The sequence below is a fragment of the Cyprinus carpio genome, chromosome B4 (assembly GCF_018340385.1).
Source record: "Cyprinus carpio isolate SPL01 chromosome B4, ASM1834038v1, whole genome shotgun sequence".
NCBI classification, from domain to species: Eukaryota; Metazoa; Chordata; class Actinopteri; order Cypriniformes; family Cyprinidae; genus Cyprinus; species Cyprinus carpio.
In genome coordinates this window covers 22,947,531-22,972,428 of record NC_056600.1, presented here as the reverse complement: position 1 = coordinate 22,972,428, position 24,898 = coordinate 22,947,531, and the positions used below count along the sequence as shown (strand labels likewise).

General features: G+C 45.1%; 1 non-coding gene across 1 annotated transcript; it reads right to left on the bottom strand.

Moving 5' to 3' along the window:
- Positions 1-4,198: 4,198 nt before the first annotated feature.
- Positions 4,199-4,366, bottom strand: LOC122137293. The gene has a single exon (XR_006154748.1). It is a non-coding gene; the product is annotated as a U1 spliceosomal RNA (small nuclear RNA).
- Between the last annotated feature and the right edge of the window lie 20,532 nt (positions 4,367-24,898).

The following is a 24,898-nucleotide window of genomic DNA, read 5'->3' as shown; positions in this document are numbered from 1 at the left end:
CATATTTTAACACTTTCACACTCTTGATTATGATCTCAGATGTACTCCCAGCAGAGTTGATTTCACTCTGGATTTTTGCTGTGCACCTGCGTAAATTTTGACAGCACTAATATATATATACCCACTGGGCAAAATTACGTCCCAGTTGACGTCTTTTTATGTCTTTGCTAATTCTGCTTTTTAGATTGCATGTTTACCAAACGTTCCTCCCTGCTGTGACTGCTCCACTGGGCAAACAAGCTTTTCCAAGGGAAAGCCCAGTTATTTTAATTGGAATGAATGGTAACATTTTTTATTATTATTATTTCTTCATATTGTGTTTTTTGTTTCTTGTGAAAAAGAGATAATTGTTTTTCTCTGAAATTTCAGGAAGATACAACCTCTTCCTTCCATCAGTAAACTGCTCCTGTGGAAAAAACCTCGCCAGTGACCATAAGTGATCTGGTTGAAAGTGGTTACTGGCCAGCCACTGTCAATTTTGAGACCTTTTACTTGGTGGACTTGTTCACCACGTATGAGGATCTAAAAAATCACTGCCCCAGGGATGTCAGTATGCTTGAGTGTCGTACAAAACTTTTGTCAGCATGCTTGAGTGTCGTACAAAACTCTTCGGGTGAGTGAGTGGACTCATCATTTAAGTTATCCTGTCTGGATCACCTTTTAAATAACGGATTCATTGTTAGGACTTGTTCTTACAATCCCCAAAGTGTCAGCACACATTTCTTGACAGAGCCCTTTCTTCGTCATGACCACGGTCTAAAGCCAACCTTCGAAACAGTTACTTACTGTTTTGTATTGTTTTTTCACTTTTGGTCTAAGAGTGGTAAGATATGTGGGGACACAATGCAGAGGGCCTTCCTCGAATGGGCCTATGCCAAATTTGAGGTTGACAAGCTGTCTCAGGTCCAGCATTTTCAGTGCCCTGCATGCACACCCTCCATGTTGGCAGTTGCAGTGGATGGGTACCACAAATTACATCGTTTCAAAAGCCAACCAGGGTGTGTAAAATTCATGTACAATGAAATGCTAGTGATTTACTTTTATACAGTAAATTTAACCCACATCTATATATTTCTTTCAAGACCTGATGGGTTTTTTTTGGCCAATTATGCTGAGGTGTCCTCCTTTGTTGATTACATCCATGGAACAACTGGACATGTAAGCTAAATTTATATTTCTTCATGTGTACACCACAATTTAAAATTTTTATGAATGCTTGCCAGTTTTTTCCCCAAAATTTAAACATTATTTGGTTTGCATCAAATTCCATAAATCCATGATTTACAGCTTATTTTGTAAAATGTAACTGTGTAAATGTCTGTATTTGCCCTCATCTGTTTAAGCATCCAGGGAAAGGGAGATGTGGTGTAGGTCAGTGGACCTTGCTGAACATGCGCCCATTTCTCTCCATCATGCATGCAAAAGTGCATTCATGGATGTAATAATGACAATTAGATGTATTTCTTACCATTTGCACCACACATTATGATTGTCTGTCCTCTGCCCCTACTTGGTGTTTTTCCAAATTATAATGTGTTACAGTTAAAATGGGGGGGGGGCGCAATCAAGAAGGAGCTGGAACAACAATCGGGGAGGAGGTTGAATAGGTTAACAGCTTCCTCTCTCGAGCAGCCATATGTTGCAAGTACATGTCTAAAGCCGGTAAGCATTTTTCATGTATAGTTGTGTCCAAATTGAGACCAAGGGTTTTTGAACACTGATGCTCGGCCTTTCCATTTTAGAGTTCCATGCATAGGTGCTCCCTTAGAATACAACAGTCTAGTCAGCACTTTTACACTGATCAGGATTCTCTTTATAATAATTTAACTTCTGACACATTAATTAAGTGTATGATCAGCTGATCATACACTTGATGACCTAACCCAGTCATTCAAATCATTTATATCTGCCACAGCAAATAGGCTACACAATGCATCTAATGTTATAGTTAGATTTAAGTAGACAAAAAAAGTGTGTGCAGTGCACACACGCACGCACATGCACGCACGCACGCACGCACACACACACACACACACTCACTTGGATATGTGGTTTACGTGGAGTCTCCATAGGCGTAATGGTTTTACTAACTGTATCTATCCCCCTACACTAAGCCTACCCCTAAACCTACCAATCACAGAAAACTTTTTTTTTTTTTTTTCAAAAAACACCATTTAGTTTGTTAGTTTTAAGCCGTTTGTTTTCATTGTAATACCCATGTCATTATGCAAATTTTTGTCCTCATAAACCATATACAAACACACACACACACACACTAACAGCGGGCCCTGACAGGAGGCGGACAAAGTAAAGGTACACAGGACCTACAATTTCCACACTTTATTAGCCCCTGGTCTTTTATTAGTCCAGTGGACCCGAACATCCTGTGTGTAATATAAATGTGGTGTGTGGTCATTGAAAATGTGTTCAGATATATTTTCTATTTTAAATATTGTATTTATTTGTAAGTCGCTTTGGACAAAAGCGTCTGCTAAATGATTAAATAAATATATATTCTTCACAGAAAATGAGCCAAGGCCAAAGTGTCTGAGTTTGAACAAATAATTAATCGTATAATTTTTCTTTTGATAAAAAATGAAGACGGGTCCAACAGACCCGAACACCATACAAGGGTTAAATTTAACAGTGTCACAAAAGTGGCATCACGTTTTTACATGTGGGCAACTTAGCTGCGAGAGGTCATTGCTTGACACATGGGTTGCCCTATCACAGAGGCACAGAGGTCAGCAGATTGACAAGTGTGTGAGGGGGTGTCCGCTCTCTCCGCCACCCACCATTCATACTGTACATCCTCAAAGGTAGGTAATGAATACACGTAGTGATATCAACATATGCTAACGGAACCTGAATAATAAAGTTAGTTAACGTTGTCTACGCCATCATTCGTTAATTATTTATCACCATGAATTTATAGGGATGTGTCCAAATGACATACTGTAGGGGTTTATCCAGCATTACATTAGCCACCGCATTTAACGTTAGCTGCAGTTGGCGGCAATGTGGTAATAGAGGTCAGAATGATATGATAAGTTGAAAACTTTATTGATTCCAAATTCACATGTCACTGCAGCAGAATCTTAATGAGATAGGAGCTACAGTAAGACAAGTGGGTAAAATCATACAAAAATACAATACAATACCTAGATGAAAAACAGAAATCAACTTGGAGCTATATGAAACTATGGAGTATGGGTAATTGTTGCACAGAATCTGTAGTAGGGCTGTGCGATATGGACTAAGTCATATATCAATATTTTTCCGTGGCCGGAAATTTTCATACGTCTATTATTAATGGCCTGCGGTAATCACACTCCCACCACTCACTCATACTACAAATCCCACAATGTCAAGTCAAGTCATCTTTATTTATATAAGCGCTTTAAACAAAAAAGATTGCATCAAAGCAACGTAACAACATTAATTAGGAAAGCAGCAGTGTGTCAATAATGCATGACAGTTAAAGGCAGTTCATCACTGAATTCAGTGATGTCATCATGCAGCTCAGTTTAGTTTAAATAATATCTGTGCAATAATTTGCAATCAAGTCAACGATATCGCTGTAAATGAAGTGTCCCCAACTAAGCAAGCCACAGGCGACAGCAGCAAGGAACCAAAACTCCATCAGTGACAGAATGGAAGCTCTTGGGAGGAAAAAAACCTTGGGAGAAACCAGGCTCAGTTGGGGGTCAGTTCTCCTCTGACCAGTTTAAATCCAGGCTGCAGCAAAGTCAGATTGTGCAGAAGAATCATCTGTTTCATGTGGTCTTGTCCCGGTGGTCGTCTGAGACATGGTCTTTAAAGTTGTAGCACAGTAATAGTGAAAGTGAAAGTGAAAGTGACGTGACATACAGCCAAGTATGGTAACCCATACTCGGAACTTCGTGCTCTGCTTTTAACCCATCCATAGTGCACACACACAGCAGTGAAACACACACCACACACCGTGAACACACACCCCGGGCAGCAGTGGGTATCATTTATGCTGCGGCGCCCGGGGAGCAGTTGGGGGTTCGGTGCCTTGCTCAAGGGCACCTCAGTCGTTGGTATTGAGGGTGGGAGAGAGCGCTGTACATTCACTCCCCCCACCTACAACTCCTGCCGGCCCGAGACTCGAACTCACAAACCGTGGATTGCAAGTCCGACTCTCTAACCATTAGGCCACGACTTCCCCACAATTCAGGGGAGAGCGCGAACGCAGTCCCCCACTACCATAAATTATGCAGTCGAGATTCCCACATTTGAGGAATTCGCAAGGGGTCAGCACGGCCGGAGTGCAATGGACGAGCCTCGCCCTGGGGTGAACCGCCTTCTTGATCATGGTGTCTCCCCTGCCAGGCCACAGTAATAGCCACAGTAATAGCACAGTAATAGCACAGTAATAGCACAGTAATAGCACAGTAATAGCGTGCTGATTTGCGCTCAAACAGATGGTATTCATCCAGATACAGGCACATTCAACATAAAACACACTCACACATATATACAAAATGTTGAAAAATAAAAAAATAAAGAAAAGGCGATCGATAAGTTCCGCCTCCATCAGATGACAGGTGCTTCACAGCACGCGTCAAGAGAGAGCGCCAGAATTCAAATAAACAATCTTCCGCCTATCACTTTTTTCTTTGTGGATCGTCTCATTCTGTCTGTGACACTGTCAGTGGACCCTTACCTTTCTAACTAAACCGGGATTTACAGCTGTGGATGTGTTTATGACTCATTATTACGACGAATCTGGTATGTACTGCATTTTCATTCTTCATGTTTTGATGTGTACTGCTTACACAAATTTAGCAAATACATTCTTTATAAGCTTTCCATTAAAAAAACAGCGATCTGTCGTCAATGCTTGAGGCTTAGATCTTTATAATGATACATAGTTTATCAAGATTAAATTTGTCCCGTTTCATTTAATCTATTTGTAAATACTGACAAGTGCAAACAAGGGGAGTTAAGGATGCCGGCGTCGGGTTGCAGGTTAATAGGTTAATAAATTAATATATTAGTGGTGTGGCCGAAGCCGAATACCTTATTCGGAAAGGCACGGATAGGCTTCAAAAATGAATAACGGATAACGAATAGTTCTGCCCGAATATTCGGCTAAGGCTGCAGCACAGTCTGGTGTTTGCTAGATTCACAGGTGAGCCCGGGGATCAGCGCAATATTTTACACAGACCTCTAAATTCACTCAATGAGTGTGTGAAGTGAAATTAACATAAACTTTATGAATTAAAAGAGCGCAAATCACCACACCGCATTTTTGTTGCCACTCCTTGCATCTCTCAGAAATCAGAGCTTGGCAAGAGCTGGTCTAATATTACCTAAAATATTACATCTTACACGTTCTACTATTTGTGTTTATATAAAAGGCAATGATTTAAACCTTATAGGCTACAATATGATACACGAATGAATAAGCACAGCGCGACTGCCAATCAAACAGCTGAGTTGCCGTCTCTGCGTGTCTCCGTCTCTTAAAAACCAAATCAGCTCTCTGTCAAGAGTATAGGCTAATAATCAACTTAAATACAGATACATTTTCTACTAGGTCTACATGTTTGCTTCCTTAACCTTTGCTGGTGTGCGTGGCAAATGCACATTTGTTTAGTGAAGTAAAAAAAAAACTTGTTTAAATAGTTCTGCATAATAAAATGTTAGCCTTAAATTAATTCATGCACTAAATGTTTGTCATGAAAATCTTTCCCAACCTTGTAATGATGAATGTATTTTAGAAATTATTAATTTTATATTTAAGAACAATGAATAGGGAAAATAAAGAAAAGAAAAAAAGGGAAATATTTTTCCATACTCTGTTCTCTCTTTTTCCCCATAAGGTTTTCCAGACCTGCGAATTACTTAAGTGAAATACTTTTTCAAGTCAAGTCAAGTCAAGTCATCTTTATTTATATAGCGCTTAAAAACAAAAAGATTGCGTCAAAGCAACTGAACAACTTAATTAGGGAAAACAGTGCCTGTCAATAATGCAAAATGATACAGTTAAAGGCAGTTCATCATTGAATTCAGTGATGATCGTCATGCAGCTCAGTTCAGTTTAAATGGTATCTGTGCAATAATTTGCAATCAAGTCAACGATATCGCTGTAAATGAAGTGTCCCCAACTTGTCACGGACACGCACAACAGACAGGTAGATCCAAAAGCAGTATTGTGTTTTATTGGGGTGATCCAAAATCAAGAAAAACATCCAGGCAAAGGTCAAAAATCCAGGTAATCCGTCCAAAACAAGAAACATAGACAACATTCAGAAACACGAAAAACCAGGGAACCAGGAAAACGCAGGGTGACATTCAACAAGGACTCCGTAACAATGACAGAACAACCAGGGTATTTATACACAGGTGCAAACAATGTAAGTGGTGACAGCTGAATACAATGAACAGTGATGAGCAGCTAAGGCTAGTGGGAAATGAAGTTCTGAAGGGGGTGACAATAAGGGGAAGTGAGACCTCTAGTGGACACCCAGGGATACACAAACCAGACATCGTGACACTACCCCCCCCTCTAAGGAGCAGCTTCTAGATGCTCCTCAGAACAAACCAAACACAAAACAAAGATACCAGGAGGGAGGTGGACTGGTGGAGGCAGAAACAGGGGAGGGATGGCGGGCCAGGCCCGTGTAGGGGAACCGGGGACCGGCAGCGATGGCTCCCCTGGTAGCCCAGGTGGCTCGTCAGATCAGGGGGGCCATGGTGGACCCGAAAGTTCAGGGGACCACGAGGGACCAGACAGTTCAGGTGGCCACGGTGGACCCGAAAGTTCAGGGGACCACGAGGGACCAGGCAGTTTCCGGTGGCCACGGTGGACCCGAAAGTTCAGGGGACCACGAGGGGCCAGGCAGTTCAGGGTGGCCACGGTGGATCAGTCCATTCTCGTTGTGCAGACGGCCAGGGTTGAATTCGCCATTTGAGTGGCCCCGAACGGGAACCTGCCATCGGGGAGCCAGTAAGGAGCAGGCTGTGGCGATGGCATCCGGTCCACGGCATTGGGAACGGCATCAGGAACGACCCTCAGACAAGGGCACCGCCTCGGGAACGGCCTTGGACACGGGTATCGCCTCCCGCGAGCCATCTTGGGCCCCGCATCGGCCTCCGGAACAGCATCGGCCACCGCCTCTGGAATGGCCTCAGGAACGGCATCGGACCGGGACACCGCCTCGGGAACGGTCTCAGGAACGGCCTCAGGAACGGCCTCAGGAACGGCATTGGACAACGGCCCCCGCCTCGGGAACGGCCATCGGGCACGGCCTCGGGAACGGCCTTGGACAAGGACACCGCCTGGATCGGAAACGACCTCTGCATCGGGCACCACCTCAGGAACGACCTCGGCCTGCGCATCGGCCACCGCCTCGTCGTCAACGACCTCGGCCTGCGCCTCGGGCACCGCCTCGGTCTCTGGAAGCAACTCGGGCACCACCTCTCGTCTCTGGAACAACATCGGGCACCGCTCGACCTGCGGAACGGCCTCGGGCACCGCCTCAGGAACGACCTCGGCCTGCGCATCGGGCACCGCCTCGGGAACGACCTCGGCCTGCGCATCGGGCACCGCCTCGGGCACCGCCTCGGTCTCTGGAACCAACTCGGGCAGCGCCTCGACCTGCGGAACAGCATCGGGCACCGCCTCGGCATCGGGAACAACATCGGGCACCGCCTCGACCCTCCGGAACAGCCTCGGTCTCGGGCATTACATCGGGAACCGTCTCTTGGCACCGTCTCTGGCTCCGCATCGGGCACCGCCTCGGCATCGGGCATTGCATCGGGGACCGCCTCGGCATCGGGGACCATCGGGCACCGCCTCGGGCACCGCCTCGGCATCGGGCACCGCCTCGGCATCGGGACCCACCGCCTCGGCATCGTGGGACCGCCTCGGCATCGGGGACCGCCTCGGGCACCGCCCTGGCCTCGGGCACCGCCTCGGCATCGGGAACAACATCGGGCACCGCCTCGACCTCGGAACAGCCTCGGTCTCGGGCATTACATCGGGAACCGTCTCTGGCACCGTCTCTTCTTGGCACCGCATCGGGCACCGCTCGGCATCGGGCATTGCATCGGGGACCGCCTCGGCCTCGGGGGACCGCCTCGGGCACCGCCTCGGCATCGGGCACCGCCTCGGGCACCGCCTCGGCATCGGCACCCACCGCCTACACGGCATCGGGGACCGCCTCGCATCGGGGACCGCCCTCGGCATCGGGGACCGCCTCGGCATCGGGGACCGCCTCGGCACCGCCCTGGCCTCGGGCACCGCCTCGGCATCGGGAACAACATCGGGCACCGCCTCGACCTCCGGAACAGCCTCGGTCTCGGGCATTACATCGGGAACCGTCTCTGGCCACCGTCTCTGGCACACCGCATCGGGCACCGCCTCGGCATCGGGCATTGCATCGGGGACCGCCTCGGCATCGGGGACCGCCTCGGGCACCGCCTCGGCATCGGGCACCCGCCTCGGGCACCGCCTCGGCATCGGGCACCGCCTCGGCATCGGGGACCGCCTCGGCATCGGGGACCGCCTCGGCATCGGGGACCGCCTCGGCATCGGGGACCGCCTCGGGCACCGCCCTGGCCTCGGGCACCGCCTCGGCATCGGGAACAACATCGGGCACCGCCTCGACCTCCGGAACAGCCTCGGTCTCGGGCATTACATCGGGAACGTCTCTCTGGCACCGTCTCTGGCACCGCACGCTCGGGCACCGCCTCGGCATCGGGCATTGCATCGGGGGACCGCCTCGGCATCGGGGACCGCCTCGGCATCGGGCACCGCCTACGGCATCGGGCACCCGCCTCGGCATCGGGCACCGCCTCGGGCACCGCCTCGGCATCGGGCACCGCCTCGGGCACCGCCTCGGCATCGGGCACCGCCTCGGCAGCGGAGGACCGCCTCGGCATCGGGGGACCGCCTCGGGCACCGCCCTGGCCTCGGGCACCGCCTCGGCATCGGGCACCGCCTCGGGCACCGCCTCGGCCTCGTGCATCGCATCGGGAACCGCCTCTGACTCGGCCACCGCCTCGGCCTCAGGCATCGCATCGGGAACCGCCTCTGACTCGGCCACCGCCTCGGCCTCAGGCATCGCATCGGGAACCGCCTCTGCCTCGACCACCGCCTCGGCCATCGCATCGGGAACCACCTCGACCACCGCCTCGGGCACCGCCTCGGCATCGGGCACCGCCTCGGCATCGGACATTGCATCGGGAACCACCTCGGCCACCGCTCAGGCACCGCCTCGCATCGGGCACCGCTTCCGCAACGGGCACCGCTCGGGAACCCCTCGTAGCCCCGCCTCGGGAACTCGGGCACGTCCACCTGGACGACAGCGGCCGGCTCGGGAACGTCCTCCTGGACGGCAGCGGCCTGCTCGGGAACTCCCTCCTGGACGGCAGCGGCCTGCTCGGGAACGTCCTCCGGGCTTTTGAGGAACGGCTGACGCCTGTCTCCTCCTCCTGCGGCCTCTATGATGGCGTGCCGGTGGCTCCTTGACGGAAGACTTAGGCGTTGAGTCAACCATCTTGTGCTGTGGTGCTGGGCCGGCGGCCATCCCGTGCTGTGGTGCTGGGCACGCTGAGCTGGCAGCCATCCTGTGCAATGGCGCTGGCTGGCGGCCATCTTGCGCTGTGGTGCTGAACTGGTGGCCATCCTGGGCATTGGCGCTGGCTCAGCGGCCCGTGATGTGAACACTCCTGGGGAATCTCCGGGATCTGGCACATCCTGGAAAAGTAACTCAAAAGCAATGTCTCCGCGGCCATCTTGGTCTGTGGCGCTGGCTGGCGCCCTCTTGTGCTGTGGCGCTGGGCTGGCGGCCCTCTGTGCTGTGGCGCTGCTGGCGGCCATCTTGTGCTGTGGCGCTGGCGATGTGGCTGGCGGCCATCTTGTGCTGTTGGCGCAGGCTGGCGGCCATCTTGTGCTGTGGCGCAGGGCTGGCGGCCATCTTGTGCTGTGGCGCTGGCTCAGCCGATGTGACGTTAACCCCCCTTGGGAACGTCTACGTCTGGATTTTGGACAGCATAGTAAAATAATCCAAAACCGTCTCCGTCGTCCCCCTCTTCTCCGCAGACACAGTCTCGGCGGACGTGTGCCTCCTCCCCCCTCTCCGTTCGTGATGGAGAGACGGCGGCTCCGATCCGTCCCTCACGAGCCCAGGGTCGACGGGGGGCCATGGTGGAGAGCGATGCCGGACCTCCTCTCGACCACTCCCTCCTCTGCGACCTCCCCGGGTCCCACGGAAAAACAAACCAGGCGGGTTCCCTCAACTGACTCCCTCTCTCCCCGCTCGATGGCTGGGGGAGAATCCTCAAAAAACATATCGCTGGATCTAGGTTGTGACGGAGTCCTTCTGTCACGACACGCACACAGACAGGTAGATCCAAAAGCAGTATGTTTATTGGGGTGATCCAAAATCAGAAAACATCCAGGCAAAGGTCAAAATCCAGGTAATCCGTCCAAAACAAGAAACATAGACAACATTCAGAAACACGAAAAACCAGGGAACCAGGAAAACGCAGGGTGACATTCAACAAGGACTCCGTAACAATGACAGAACAACCAGGGTATTTATACACAGGTGCAAACAATGTAAGTGGTGACAGCTGAATACAATGAACAGTGATGAGCAGCTAAGGCTAGTGGGAAATGAAGTTCTGAAGGGGGTGACAATAAGTGAGACCTCTAGTGGACACCCAGGGATACACAAACCAGACACCGTGACACAACTAATCAAGCCACAGGCGACAGCGGCAAGGAACCAAAACTCCATCAGTGAGAGAATGGAGAAAAAAAACCTTGGAGAAACCAGGCTCAGTTGGGGGGCCAGCTTCTCCTCTGACCAGACGAAACCAGCAGTTCAATTCCAGGCTGCAGCAAAGTCAGATTGTGCAGAAGAATCATCTGTTTCCTGTGGGGGTCTGGTGTCCCGGTGGTCGTCAGAGACAATGTCTTTACAGGGGATCTGTCCTCTGGGGCTCTAGTCCTGGTCTCCTCTGTCTTTCAGGGCTGTAGAGGTCCTTTCTAGGTGCTAATCCACCATCTGGGCTGGATACATACTGGATCCGGGTGACTGCAGTGACCATCTGACTTGGATACAGACTGGATCTGGTGGCTATTTTAAAATCCGCAGGAACCGGTGAGCCAAAGGAATTCATGTTGTTTTACATAATCCTCTAAAATTACAAAACAGTAACGAGTGTGTCAAGTAGCTAAATGAGTTTATAAATGAAATAAGCTCAAATAAAATAGCAGTGTTGCTGTTGCCTTTTTCCATGCATTTCCTGGAAATGACTTAAATCATTTTCTATATTTCTAAATTGCGTAGGAACCCTTACTGTTTTAATTTAGATACTTAAATATCTATTTATTGGATCACGAAAGGTCCCCAAGCTGGGATTTAAACTCACGTTGCTCGAAGCACAACCGCACTGTATCTCGAAGCACCGCCTATACAAGGAAATCGGCTCCGACTGTTAGAAGATGTTTAAATAGGCTAAATGTTATAATCATAAAAAAATATATTATTTAGTTTAAACACTGCATATTTGTTCAGTTCTGGCGTTCAAGCTCCGCCTACATCCGGTATTATCCGAATACAAATACAGATACGAATAATTTTGTGATTGATACAGATATAAATTACATGCTGTTTGTTGCTGTCGTATGCCTCTAGTTTGAGCTCCGTCACGTTATTCTCTATCTTCTATTTTTTTATTGTTGAAATCTATTTTATACACCATCATTTTTCGTTTCTATAACGTGTGAATATATCCTCTATCGTAATTCTACAACAAAAACATAAGAGCGCCTTGTTATCACTAGTTTTATTTTGATTTCCCGAGTCCGCTAGTAGCTTATAGCCCATTAGCATCACCACACGTGGTTGTCGCTAAACCCGCGTGCATCGCTAATACTCTATTCACACACACATTACAAGTGCTTTACTCACTCACTGTTACTTGCTTTAATGGCGGATGTTTGTCTACCTTTGAGTGCAGGTGACGACACGTTCGAGCTGCATTCGGTGCAGCTCGAGCTGGAGGCCGTGGAGAAGCAGATTTGGGTCCTGGAGCAGAGGCAGTCCCAGCTGAGAGAGCGGAGAGCCGCGCTGGAAACCTCCCGGGCTGACGCTCACAAGTCCAGGGTAAGTATACAGCGCGCTGCTAACAGTCCCCACCACCTCCACCCCGTGTGTTTCTCTGCACAGGCCCGGTGCACCCAGGACGCGATCTGCCCAGATGTCCTTCACGCCGGCGCCGGGACACCACGGACCCTGGGTGCATACGCAGCGGAGGACGCGAGCCAGGCCCCGGGAGACGACTTCTCCCCCTCCGGTCTTCGAGATCTCCACACGGAACCGCTTCTCTCTCCCCTCCGCGAGACGGAACGCAACGCTGTGATCGTCGAGACTCCATCGTCCGACACGTCCGTGCTACGTTAGCTGAAGGGTAAAGTGCACACTCACTGTCTCCCTGGTGCTCGTGTTCTCGATGTTTCTGCGCAGATACCCGCGATCCTGAAGGCCGACGAGAGCCCCAGAGCGGTCGTGCTTCACGCCGGGGTTAACGACACCACGCAGCGGCAGACGGAGACGCTGAAGAGGGACTTCAGGAGCCTGATCGAGACGGTTCGCAGCACGACGCCCGCGGCGACGATCATCATGTCAGGACCGCTGCCCACGTATCGACGAGGACCACGAAAGGTTCAGTAGACTTTTTGCTTTAAATGAATGGGTTATTGTCATGGTGTAAAGAACAGAAACTGCTCTTTGTTAATAATTGGAATCTTTTCTGGGAGCGACCTAGGCTTTTTCGCGCTGATGGCCTGCACCCCAGCAGAGTCGGAGCAGGACTGCTGTCGGACAACATCTCCAGGACTCTACGCTCCATTTGACTAGTAAGCCAATTCTCAAATAACTGCTATGATGGCTTTTGTTCTACCCACTTAAATAGAAGTACTTGCGCTGTCCAATCTATTAAGACTGTGTCTGTTCCCCGAATAGTGAGGTCAAAATATAAATTTAATGTAGGATCTAGAAAAAATCTTATCGTGATTAAACCAGAAAAATTTAAAATAAATGAACAAAAACAATTTTTAAAGTTTGGGCTCATTAGATCACACACACCCAAAGCAGTTATTGTAAATGAAATGATCACAGATAATAGTTTTGATGTACTCTGCTTGACTGAAACCTGGCTAAAACCAAATGATTATATTGGTCTAAATGAGTCTACTCCATCAAACTACTGTTATAAACATGAGCCCCGTCAGACTGGTCGTGGGGGAGGTGTTGCAACAATATATAGTGATATTCTTAGTGTTACCCAGAAAACAGGATACAGGTTTAAATCATTTGAAATACTTATGCTTAATGTTACACTGTCAGATATGCAAAAGAAATCTATTGTATCTCTTGCTCTGGCTACTGTGTATAGACCACCAGGGCCATAGCGTATGATTAAAACGATGAGTGGGCCCGGTGACATTTTGCTTTACTCCAAAACAGTTTAATAAGTTAGTAAACGCAAGTCCTAATGCATCATTTGTATTATCAATATGAATGTTAAAATCTCCGAAAATTAGCGCTTTATCAGCGGTAACCAACAGGTCTGAGAGGAAATCTCCAAATTCTTTTAGGAATTTGGAGATTTTACTTGATCTTAGTGCTGCGTTTGACACCATAGATCACAACATACTCATAGATAGATTACAAAACTATACAGGTATCCAAGGGCAGGCTTTAAGATGGTTTAGATCCTACCTGTCCGATCGCTACCACTTTGTTTATCTAAATGGGGAGTCATCTCATTTATCACCAGTAAAATATGGAGTGCCTCAAGGATCTGTCCTACGTCCTCTGCTATTTTCAATATACATGTTGCCCCTTGGTAATATCATTAGAAAATACTGGATTAGTTTCCACTGTTATGCTGATGATACTCAACTATATATCTCAACAAGACCAGGTGAAACTTCTAAATTATCTAAGCTAACAGAGTGTGTTAAAAATGTAAAAGATTGGATGACCAATAATTTTCTCCTATTAAATTCAGATAAGACAGAGATATTACTTATTGGACCAGAAAACATTACACAGAATCTCGTAGATTACAATTTGCAACTAGACGATGTGATACTGTTACTTCCTCTACTGTAAAAAATCTGGGTGTTATATTAGACAGTAACTTGTCTTTTGAAAATCATATTTCCCATGTTACAAAAACAGCATTCTTCCATCTTAGAAACATTGCCAAGCTACGAAACATGTTACCTGTTCCTGATGCAGAAAAGCTAGTTCATGCATTCATGACCTCTAGACTGGACTATTGTAATGCACTGCTAGGTGGTTGTCCTGCATCCTCAATAAACAAGCTACAGGTAGTCCAAAATGCAGCGGCTAGAGTCCCTTACCAGGTCAAGAAAATATGATCATATTACCCCAATACTACAGTCTCTGCACTGGCTACCTATTAAGTTCCGTATCAGTTACAAAATATTATTACTTACTTATAAGGCCCTTAATGGCTTAGCTCCTGCGTACCTAACTAGTCTTCTACCACGCTACAACCCATCACGCTCCCTAAGGTCACAAAACGCTGGACTTTTGATAGTACCTAGGATAGCAAAGTCCACTAAAGGAGGTAGAGCTTTTTTTCGCATTTGGCTCCCAAACTCTGGAATAGCCTTCCTGATAATGTTCGGGGCTCAGACACACTCTCTCTGTTTAAAATCTAGATTAAAAACACACCTCTTTGGCCAAGCATTCAAATAATGCATCTCATAATTTTGGACTGCAGTTATATCTGATCAAATGTGCATTATTATTCTTTAGCTTGGGATAAACAAATTAATTGTACTTGGCTGGAACAGCAGCTACGCTAATTATGTCTCTATTTGTTTCTCTGCTTTGCCACGGGATTTACATCCCTTGGTAACTAGGATTTACACAAGCTCCAGTCTGGATCCAGAACACCTGAGAAGAGATGATGCCAGCCCCTCAGAGGACCTCAGATGATGCTAACCCAGAGACAACATACAGAACTACCACATTTTGCTCTAAGTTTGATTGCATAATTGCTGTTAATAGTGTTAATCGTCTGTTTGTTTACGTCTTTTTATTGATTTTTCTGAACATTTCTGCTATATGCACATGAACTGACAGTCATCACTGATAAGCTACTACTAAATATTGTAGAAACTTAATTTTCTGTAAAGTTGCTTTGTAATGATTTGTATCGTAAAAAGCGCTATACAAATAAACTTGAATTGAATTGAATTGAATAAATACAGATACAAATACTGGCTTCACTGCACACCCCTAATATATATATCATCTTTGACTTTGGGAAAACACTGGTCAGCATTTTTTTTTTTACAATTTTCTGATGGTTTATGGACCTAATCGACCTAAACAACTAATCGATTCATTGAAAAAAAAAAAATTGTTTGACAGATTATGAAAATAACCGTTCTTTGCAGACCTAGTTTCTTTTACTAGTCAGTGAGCCACATAGCTCACTGATTGTCTGCCATACATAGCAAAAGAGTCAACAGCAAGAGGCATTGCTCAATTCAACTATAAAAAAACTATAAACACATATCTCCACTTCACATGAGATAATGAGATCCTACAATTTGCACCAGAGTACAAAATCAGCCTCGCCTCAGTTCTACAGAGAGCATAGATACCATAGGCCAGCATTTATAGACAGAAGAATACAAAAGACAAATGTACTGGATGTTTCCTTATGGAGCACAGTCCCTGCTAGAAAGAAGGTGACATTTGTTCTTATTACAGGAGGTGAATAATTTCCTCTTTTTGTACCATTTAGGTTGTACTAACGAGCAGCCCGCCACCGGTCCTCCTCCCATCCAGTCCACCACCAGTCCTCCTCCCATCCAGTCCACCACCAGTCCACCACCAGTCCTCCTCCTCCCATCCAGTCCACCACCAGTCCTCCTCCCATCCAGTCCACCACCAGTCCTCCTCCCATTCAGCCCACCACCAGTCCTCCTCCCATCCAGCCCACCACCAGTCCTCCTCCCATCCAGCCCACCACCAGTCCTCCTCCCATCCAGCCCACCATCCAGTCCACCACCAGTCCTCCTCCCATCCAGTCCCACCACCAGTCCTCCTCCCATTCAGCCCACCACCAGTCCACCACCAGTCCTCCTCCCATCCAGTCCATCACCAGTCCTCCTCCCATCCAGTCCACCACCAGTCCTCCTCCCATCGAGTCCACCACCAGTCCTCCTCCAATCCAGTCCACCACCAGTCCTCCTCCAATCCAGTCCCCCCACCAGTCCTCCTCCCATCCAGTCCATCACCAGTCCTCCTCCCATCCAGCCCATCACCAGTCCTCCTCCCATCCAGCCCGCCACCAGTCCTCCTCCCATCCAGTCCACCACCAGTCCTCCTCCCATCGAGTCCACCACCAGTCCTCCTCCAATCCAGTCCACAACCAGTCCTCCTCCCATCCAGTCGACCACCAGTCCTCCTCCCATCCAGTCCACCACCAGTCCTCCTCCAATCCAGTCCACCACCAGTCCTCCTCCCATCCAGTCCACCACCAGTCCTCCTCCCATCCAGTCCACCACCAGTCCTCCTCCCATCCAGCCCACCACCAGTCCTCCTCCCATCCAGCCCAACCATCCAGTCCACCACCAGTCCTCCTCCCATCCAGTCCACCACCAGTCCTTCTCCCATCCAGCCCACCACCAGTCCTCCTCCCATCCAGCCCACCACCAGTCCTCTTCCCATCCAGCCCACCATCCAGTCCACCACCAGTCCTCCTCCCATCCAGTCCACCACCAGTCCTCCTCCCATCGAGTCCACCACCAGTCCTCCTCCAATCCAGTCCACCACCAGTCCTCCTCCCATCCAGCCCACCATCCAGTCCACCACCAGTCCTCCTCCCATCCAGTCCACCACCAGTCCTCCTCCCATCCAGTCCATCACCAGTCCTCCTCCCATCCAGTCCACCACCAGTCCTCCTCCTCCTCCCATCCAGTCCACCACCAGTCCTCCTCCCATCCAGTCCACCACCAGTCCTCCTCCCATCCAGTCCACCATCCAGCTCACCACCAGTCCTCCCATCCTACCCATCACAGAACCACCTCAGCAGAAACACGGTAAGTTCTGCTGATATTTTCAAATAGCATATAAATCATGATTCAATTGCTAGTCGTGTTTCTATATGTTGTTTAATCATGGGATACATGATAACCATGTTAAACATTTAATCTGTCTCTCCTTCTTAAACTGAAATAATACTCTAAATAAGGAAATGTATTTAAATTTGAAAAAAAAAAAAAATACAAGTGACTGATTAGTGTGAGGTGACTTCTGAGGTGTTATACCAGTAACTACTGTAATATGTACAGTAGGTCTGGATAACTTGCCTTTCAAATATTACTAAAGGGAAATATAACGTTTCAAAATTCTGACAGGATGATTGACAGATGCTAAAGCAAAAACAAACTTTTGGCAAGTGAATTACTGAGGTGGTATCGGCCACAACGTACCACCAGAACAGCTTCAATCTATGTAGGAACTGATGATGATGGAGAGCACTGTTGCACATCCAAAGTCTGCTGTAGGTGTTTGGTGCCTCATTTTTAGCTGTATAGAATTCACTTCAGCCTACTGTGTATATGGACAAGCTCAGTATGTGCACACACACAACAAAATACATGGCTGTAACAATGCCCATCCTATGCTGGTTTCTGTTAAGTAAGGGATAATGTATAGCGAGGCGGTTGTTATAGCGAATACAACCACGACAGGCTGATCGGGACTTGAATCAGCCTGAAGGGGTTGTTTTTTATTTAATGTATTTATATTTGAAAAAAATATAGATTTTTATGTTTATTGTTAGGTGATTTATGAATAATTTGACACAAAATATTGATTTAAAAAGGAGTTTATTGATTTTAAAACGACTGTATTACTTCCGTTAAAGAACACAGTGTCCATGGCAACGCTCTGTTTTTCATGGCAAAGGTGTGTTATACTTAGCAGTGGTCTGTTATCAAGAAATAACAAACCACATTCTAGATTAGAATTTAACCATGCCATGTAATAATAAATGATAATCAACATTCAACTGAGACTGCCTTGCTCTCAGTTGTTGAATCCCTAAGACTGGCAAGAGCGAAATCCAAATCTTCAATACTTATATTGATTGTTCTGTATGGTTTTTTTGTCATGGTTATTTAATGGATTCTCCTGTCAACCCTACTGACTAAGGGCATCTCAGGAACCGCACTCCAGTGGTTTGAGTCTTACCTATCAGATAGGTCCTTCAAAGTATCTTGGAGAGGTGAGGTGTCCAAGTCGCAACATCTAACTACTGGGGTGCCTCAGGGCTCAGTTCTTGGACCACTTCTCTTCTCTGTCTACATGGCATCATAAGGTTCATTCAGAAACATGGCTTTTCATACCATTGCTATGCTGATGACACTCAACTCCACCTCTCATTCCATCCTGATGATCCATCGGTAGCTGCTCGCATCTCAGCTTGTCTAACAGACATTTCTTGCTGGATGAAGGACCATCACCTTCAACTCACCCTTGCCAAGACAGAACTGCTTGTGGTTCCAGCAAACCCATCGTTTTATCACAATTTCACCATAAAGTTAGGCACATCAACCATAAACTCCTTCAAAAACAGCCAGAAAGCTTGGAGTTATGATTGATGATCAGCTAACTTTCTCAGACCACATTGCAAAAACTGTCCGTTCCTGCAGATTTGCTTTATTCAACATTAAGAAGATCAGGCCCTTTCTTTCCGAACATGCTGCACAACTCCTTGTTCAAGCTCTTGTTCTGTCCAGGCTAGACTATTGCAACGCTCTCTTGGCAGGTCTTCCAGCCAGTTCTATCAAGCCTTTACAATTAATCCAAAACGCGGCAGCAAGATTAGTTTTTAATGAGCCGAAAAGAATACACGTCACACCTCTGTTTATCAATTTGCACTGGCTACCAATAGCTGCTCGCATAAAATTCAAGGCATTGATGTTTGCATACAAAACCACCACTGGCTCTGCCCCCCTTTAACTAAATTCATTACATCAGAGTTATGTGCCTCTAGAAGCTTGCGTTCTGCAAGTGAACATCGCTTGATTGTGCCATCCCAAAGAAGCACAAAGTCACTTTTACGGACTTTTAAATTAAATGTTCCCTCCTGGTGGAATGACCTGCCCAACTCAATCCGAGCAGCTGAGTCCTTAGCCATCTTCAAGAATCGGCTTAAAACACATCTCTTCCATCTTTATTTGACCCTCTAACTTTTTCCCTCACTATTCTAATTCTATTAAAAAAAAAAAAAATGTAACTACCTTTCTAATCTTTTGTATCCTATCTATTTTTATTTTCATTTATTATACAATTATAAAAAAGACCTCTATCACTAGCTTGCTCTATTCTTTTTCTATTCTATCTGTTTTCTTTTTATTTATTATATTATTTAAAAGCCCTTGCTACGTATACTGTGTTTAGGCTAACTGAGACTTGTTATAACAATTATATATCATTGCTCTTTTGTTGTTTTTGATTGCTTCCATTATCCTCATTTGTAAGTCGCTTTGGATAAAAGCGTCTGCTAAATGACTAAATGTAAATGTAAATGTAAACTCAAAATATGGTGTAACTTAGCAAGCTTTCATATTCTGTGGTGGGAGCGTGGATTTCTGTCATCGTAAATCAGTTTCTTATTTCTCAGTTTGTTTATATGTGTTTATAAATTAGGCCCCTGATGATCATACAAACCTATTCCAGTGAAGTTCCTATATTCAATGAATATACAATGAAGACAAGATATTTAATGTTCAAACTGAAAAGCTTTATTGTTTGTTTGCAAAGATTCACTCATTTTGAATGTCATGGGGCATGGGTATGCCATGGACACTAACACACCCCCATGGCTTTTGAACTTAGCGCTGAAAACAATCTGGGTGGTCCTTTTCCTCTTTATCCCGAGGAACATGACGTCCATGATTTACAAAAACTATTTCAAATGTGGACAGCACTCGTAGCACTTGTAGTAGCGACAAACTGTGTTAACTGAAAACTATTTTCCAAGGTGTTCCTGAGCCCACGTTAATATCCTTTACAGTAGTGATTCCCACCATCACATAGCATCCCCAGAAGGCTCAGTCATTCACAACCAAGGATGACTTGCTTGTGAATGAATTCCGGGGATGCCCCTTTTATGCCCAATCATGACACTCACATCTTTCCAATGAACCTGTTCACCTGTGGAATGTTCTGAACATTCCCAGTCTTGATCCTGTCCCAGGTTTTTAGGAGATGTTGCAGGCCTCAAATTCAAAATGAGTTAATATTAGCTAAAAAACAATAACGTTTTTCAGCTTGTCTTTGTAGAGTATTCAATTTAACATAGGTTGAAAATGATTTGCAAATTGTTGTATTATGTTTTTATTTTTGTTTTACAGCTGACCCATTGAATCAGATTGACAAAATCTTCATACTTAGTAAATCATTCTGTGAGGCACTGTACTCTGTGAATTGAAGTATTATCAATCTGGAAGACACATCTCTCATCAATATTGAGGTTATAGGATAAAGGTAATATGTGTAGGAGGAACTACATTCATTTTTTTTTTTCCCCTCATCTTCCAGGCTTTTCCTTCAATTGGTCACCTGTGTGTACATCTTGTAGTCTATAACCCTTGGTAGAGCGAAGAAGTGACCATACAGCATATGGTTAAACAATTTACATGTATTTCAATGAGTGCCCTGCAAAAGATTACAATCTATATCTTTCCAATTGTAATGTGATATTATATATTTGTTATTGGAATAAAGGTATTTAGACCAGTATTCATTGTAATAACAGCTCTTCACAGATACATTTCCTTAATCTCAACAGATATGTCTGCAAATAATAAAAAGAAGCAGAAGAATTCTGCAGCCTCAGACATGTCTACAAGGAAGAAACTGAGGGGGAAAAATCACCCAAAGGTTATTAAGCTTTCCTAGATTTACATTTCACCATTTCAAATCAGACTTCAAATACAGTGATTCTTTTGCCTTAGCCAGACATAATTAAGTCATAAATATATCATGTGTTGCCTGTCAAAATAATTTTTTAATTCATTGATGAAGATGTATGAGGTCAAACTCATGCACTTTTTTTGTTCTTTCAGAATGTAACCATGGGATCCTAGAAGGGGAACCTTACTACCCAGTGAAGAGGGTGATCCACTGCAAAATGCAGAAGGTTAGCTTTACAATAATTAAAAGTCTTAGATATACTCAGTGGAATTGCAGCACCCCAACTGGAAACCCCTTAACCCCCTAACTTTGATGTTTTTTTTAGGGAATCCATATGAAGTTGGTGGAATGGAAGCCCTGTTCACTCTGGTATGTACAATTTATCATAGTTTTGATTGGAATAGCCTAATTCTTAGTACTTCAAAACTTAAAGTAATAGCCTTGGCTTGTATTTGTGGGCGGCTGTGGCTCAGTGTGTCAAAGTGTCCTTGGGCACTCTTCGAGAGAGTTCCACATCTAATGCTGGCTATTTCAAATGCAAGCATGTCAGCCATTCACAGGAGTGGGCGTTTACAATGAGGTCTCACAGCAGACACGCCCCTTCAAACAGAGCGTTCAAATCAGAGGCTAAAATCAGGCTAGGAAAAATGACTTTTATTTCTAAATTATGACAATTTTTTAACTAAAAAACATACTAACATTATAAGGGCACCCCAGCAAACATTATAAAATAATGAAATAATCCATGCCATGGGACCTTTAAGGCAGATAAACCTGACTGCCATAATTGAGAGACATACAGTATGTTGGACATAATCACCAATTTATTCTTAGTAAGGATTTCCTTTTTCTTTACATTGAATTTTAATTAGATGTAGACATTGGGATGATAAAGTAACACACACTGGTTAAAGGAATTTACAAAAGTCCAAAGACTTGGGAGGTCTTTCATGGACATATTTTGGAGATTATTATTGTTTTGTTCTGATTGAAGGGGTGTTGTTCTTTGGTTACCTTATTTTCAGAGGTATATGATTTCAAATAAACCACTACACCGTAGGTAATGCATATTCAAAATATAGGCAGGTAATTTACTGTTATCAGGTTACTGTAAGTTTATAAACCTACTGAATGAAGGGGTGGCTTGCTGTTCCTCATTGCCCTTAACCTTGTCATGTTTGTTTTGAATTTAATTCATGGCTGATGTAAAGACCTAAATTAATAACAATCTCATTTTATTACAGTCAGAAAACTTGGCCGCCACAGTGGGTGACGGAGGAGAACACCACCAATTAAGGAAATGTTCAATCCCGTTGTTTTGTTCCATAAGTTATGTGTATGTTGTCTACAGTATATTTAAAAAAAATTCAAAAGCCTGAAAGACTCCCACATTGTAGCAAACCAGAGAACACATGCTGTGTTTGCAAAAGCTCGACAGATCATCTCTCTCCTTCACACATAGGTAGATAGATAGATAGATAGATAGATAGATATATAGATAGATAGATAGATAGATATTGCATACTTCAAATAATATAAATACAATTAATTAACCTCCATGCAGAGAAAAACTTGATCATACACAAGAAATAAGTTATTACTAAGACCAGACACGTGGTGGTAGCACTGAATATGTCATAAGAAACGTCATCAGTGGAACACTGCCTGGATATTTACTGAAATATTGTGATCGAGGAGTAATACCACAAATAACATGCCAGTCCATATTCTTGGACTAACAATGATTCCAAGCTAAAAGTACTTCTTTTTCTTTACTCGTCACTTTGTCAACATTAGCTTCTCCCACTTGCACGGATTAATGTGTTGATCAGCAAATCAACCTCAGATGACACGCATATAGTGTGCGGGGGTTTGATCCATCAGACGGAGCGAAATCGCAAGGGAGAGTATGTGGAATCTGGGGCCACAGCTATGCTAGGCGATAGCAGCGTCCATAGCAACCAAAACATTGCAGTTATTCAGCGAGGTCTGAAAAATCTTCGCAACAACAAGCAAGCAAGTGATTATGTACATTCACTGAGTGAATATTATGCATATTATGCATTTTTGAATAGGCAAAAAAAAAAAAAAAAAATGTGACAGTCATACAATTCAAGGGCTATTATTGTAACCCCTCTAAGTTTTGCACTTTGGACCAACATAGTCAGGGTACGTTTTTATATGAGACTGGGTTGTATAAGCATGAGCCCCGTCAGACTGGTCGTGGGGGAGGTGTAGCAACAATATATAGTGAAATTCTCAATGTTACCCAGAAAACAGAATACAGATTTAAATCATTTGAAATACTTCTTAATGTTACACTGTCAGATATGTGTATAGACCACCAGGGCCATATACAGAATTTGGAGATTTCCTCTCAGACCTGTTGGTTACCACTGATAAAGCGCTAATTTTCGTATATTTTAACATTCACGTTGATAATACAAATGATGCACTAGGACTTGCGTTTACTGACTTATTATACTCTTTTCGAGTTAAGCAAAATGTCACACCGGCCCACTCATCGTTTAATCATACGCTAGATTTAATTATATCTCATGGAATCGATCTTACTGACATAGATATCGTACCTCAAAGTGATGATGTTACTGACCATTTCCTTGTATCGTGCATTCTGCGTATTAATGATATTAAATATATGGCTCAGCGTTACCGTCTGGGCAGAACTATTGTTCCAGCCACCAAAGACAGATTCACAAATAACCTGCCTGATTTATCTCAACTGCTCTGTGTACCCATAAATACACATGAACTAGACAAAATGACTGGCAACATGGGAACTATCTTCTCTAATACATTAGAAGCTGTTGCCCCCATCAAACTGAAAAAGGTTAGAGAAAAACGTACTGTGCCATGGTACAACAGTAATACCCCACGCTCTCAAGAAAGAAACTCATAGTCTTGAGCGCAAATGGAGAAAAACTAACTTGGAAGTTTTTAGAATTGCGCGGAAAAACAGTATGTCCAGCTATAGACAGGCTCTAAAAACTGCCAGGGCCGAGCATATCCACAAACAATCCAAGGTTTTTATTTAGCACAGTGGCTAGATTAACAAATAACCAGACACCGCCTGATCTAAATATTCCCTCACAATTTAATAGTAATGACTTTATGAATTTCTTCACTGATAAAATAGGTAACATCAGAAATACAATAACAAATGTAGATTCTACAGAGTCTAATACTTTAGTTTTATCCATCGCACCCAAAGATAAACTGCAGTGCTTTACAACTATAGGACAGGAAGAGCTAAATAAACTTATCACTGCATCTAAACCAACAACATGGTTATTAAGCCTCTTATTAAAAAAACACAACTAGATCCTAGTGAACTGGCAAATTACAGACCCATTTCAAATCAAAGAAAAAGTTGTGTCTGCTCAATTGTGCTAAAAAATGATCGCTATGAAGAATTTCAGTCGGGTTTCAGGCCCCATCATAGCACAGAAACTGCACTTGTTAAAATTACAAATGACTTGCTTCTTGCATCAGACCAAGGCTGCATCTCATTGCTAGTTTTACTTGATCTTATTGCTGCGTTCGACACCATAGATCACGATATACTCATAGATAGATTACAAAACTATACAGGTATCCAAGGGCAGGCTTTAAGATGGATCCTACCTGTCCAATCGCTTCCACTTTGTTTATCTAAATGGGGAGTCATCTCATTTAGTTTTTTGTTTATCACCAGTAAAATATGGAGTGCCACAAGGATCTGTCCTAGGTCCTCTGCTATTTTCAATATACATGTTGCCCCTTGGTAATATCATTAGAAAATATAGAATTAGTTTCCACTGTTATGCTGATGATACTCAACTATATATCTCAACAAGACCAGATGAAACTTC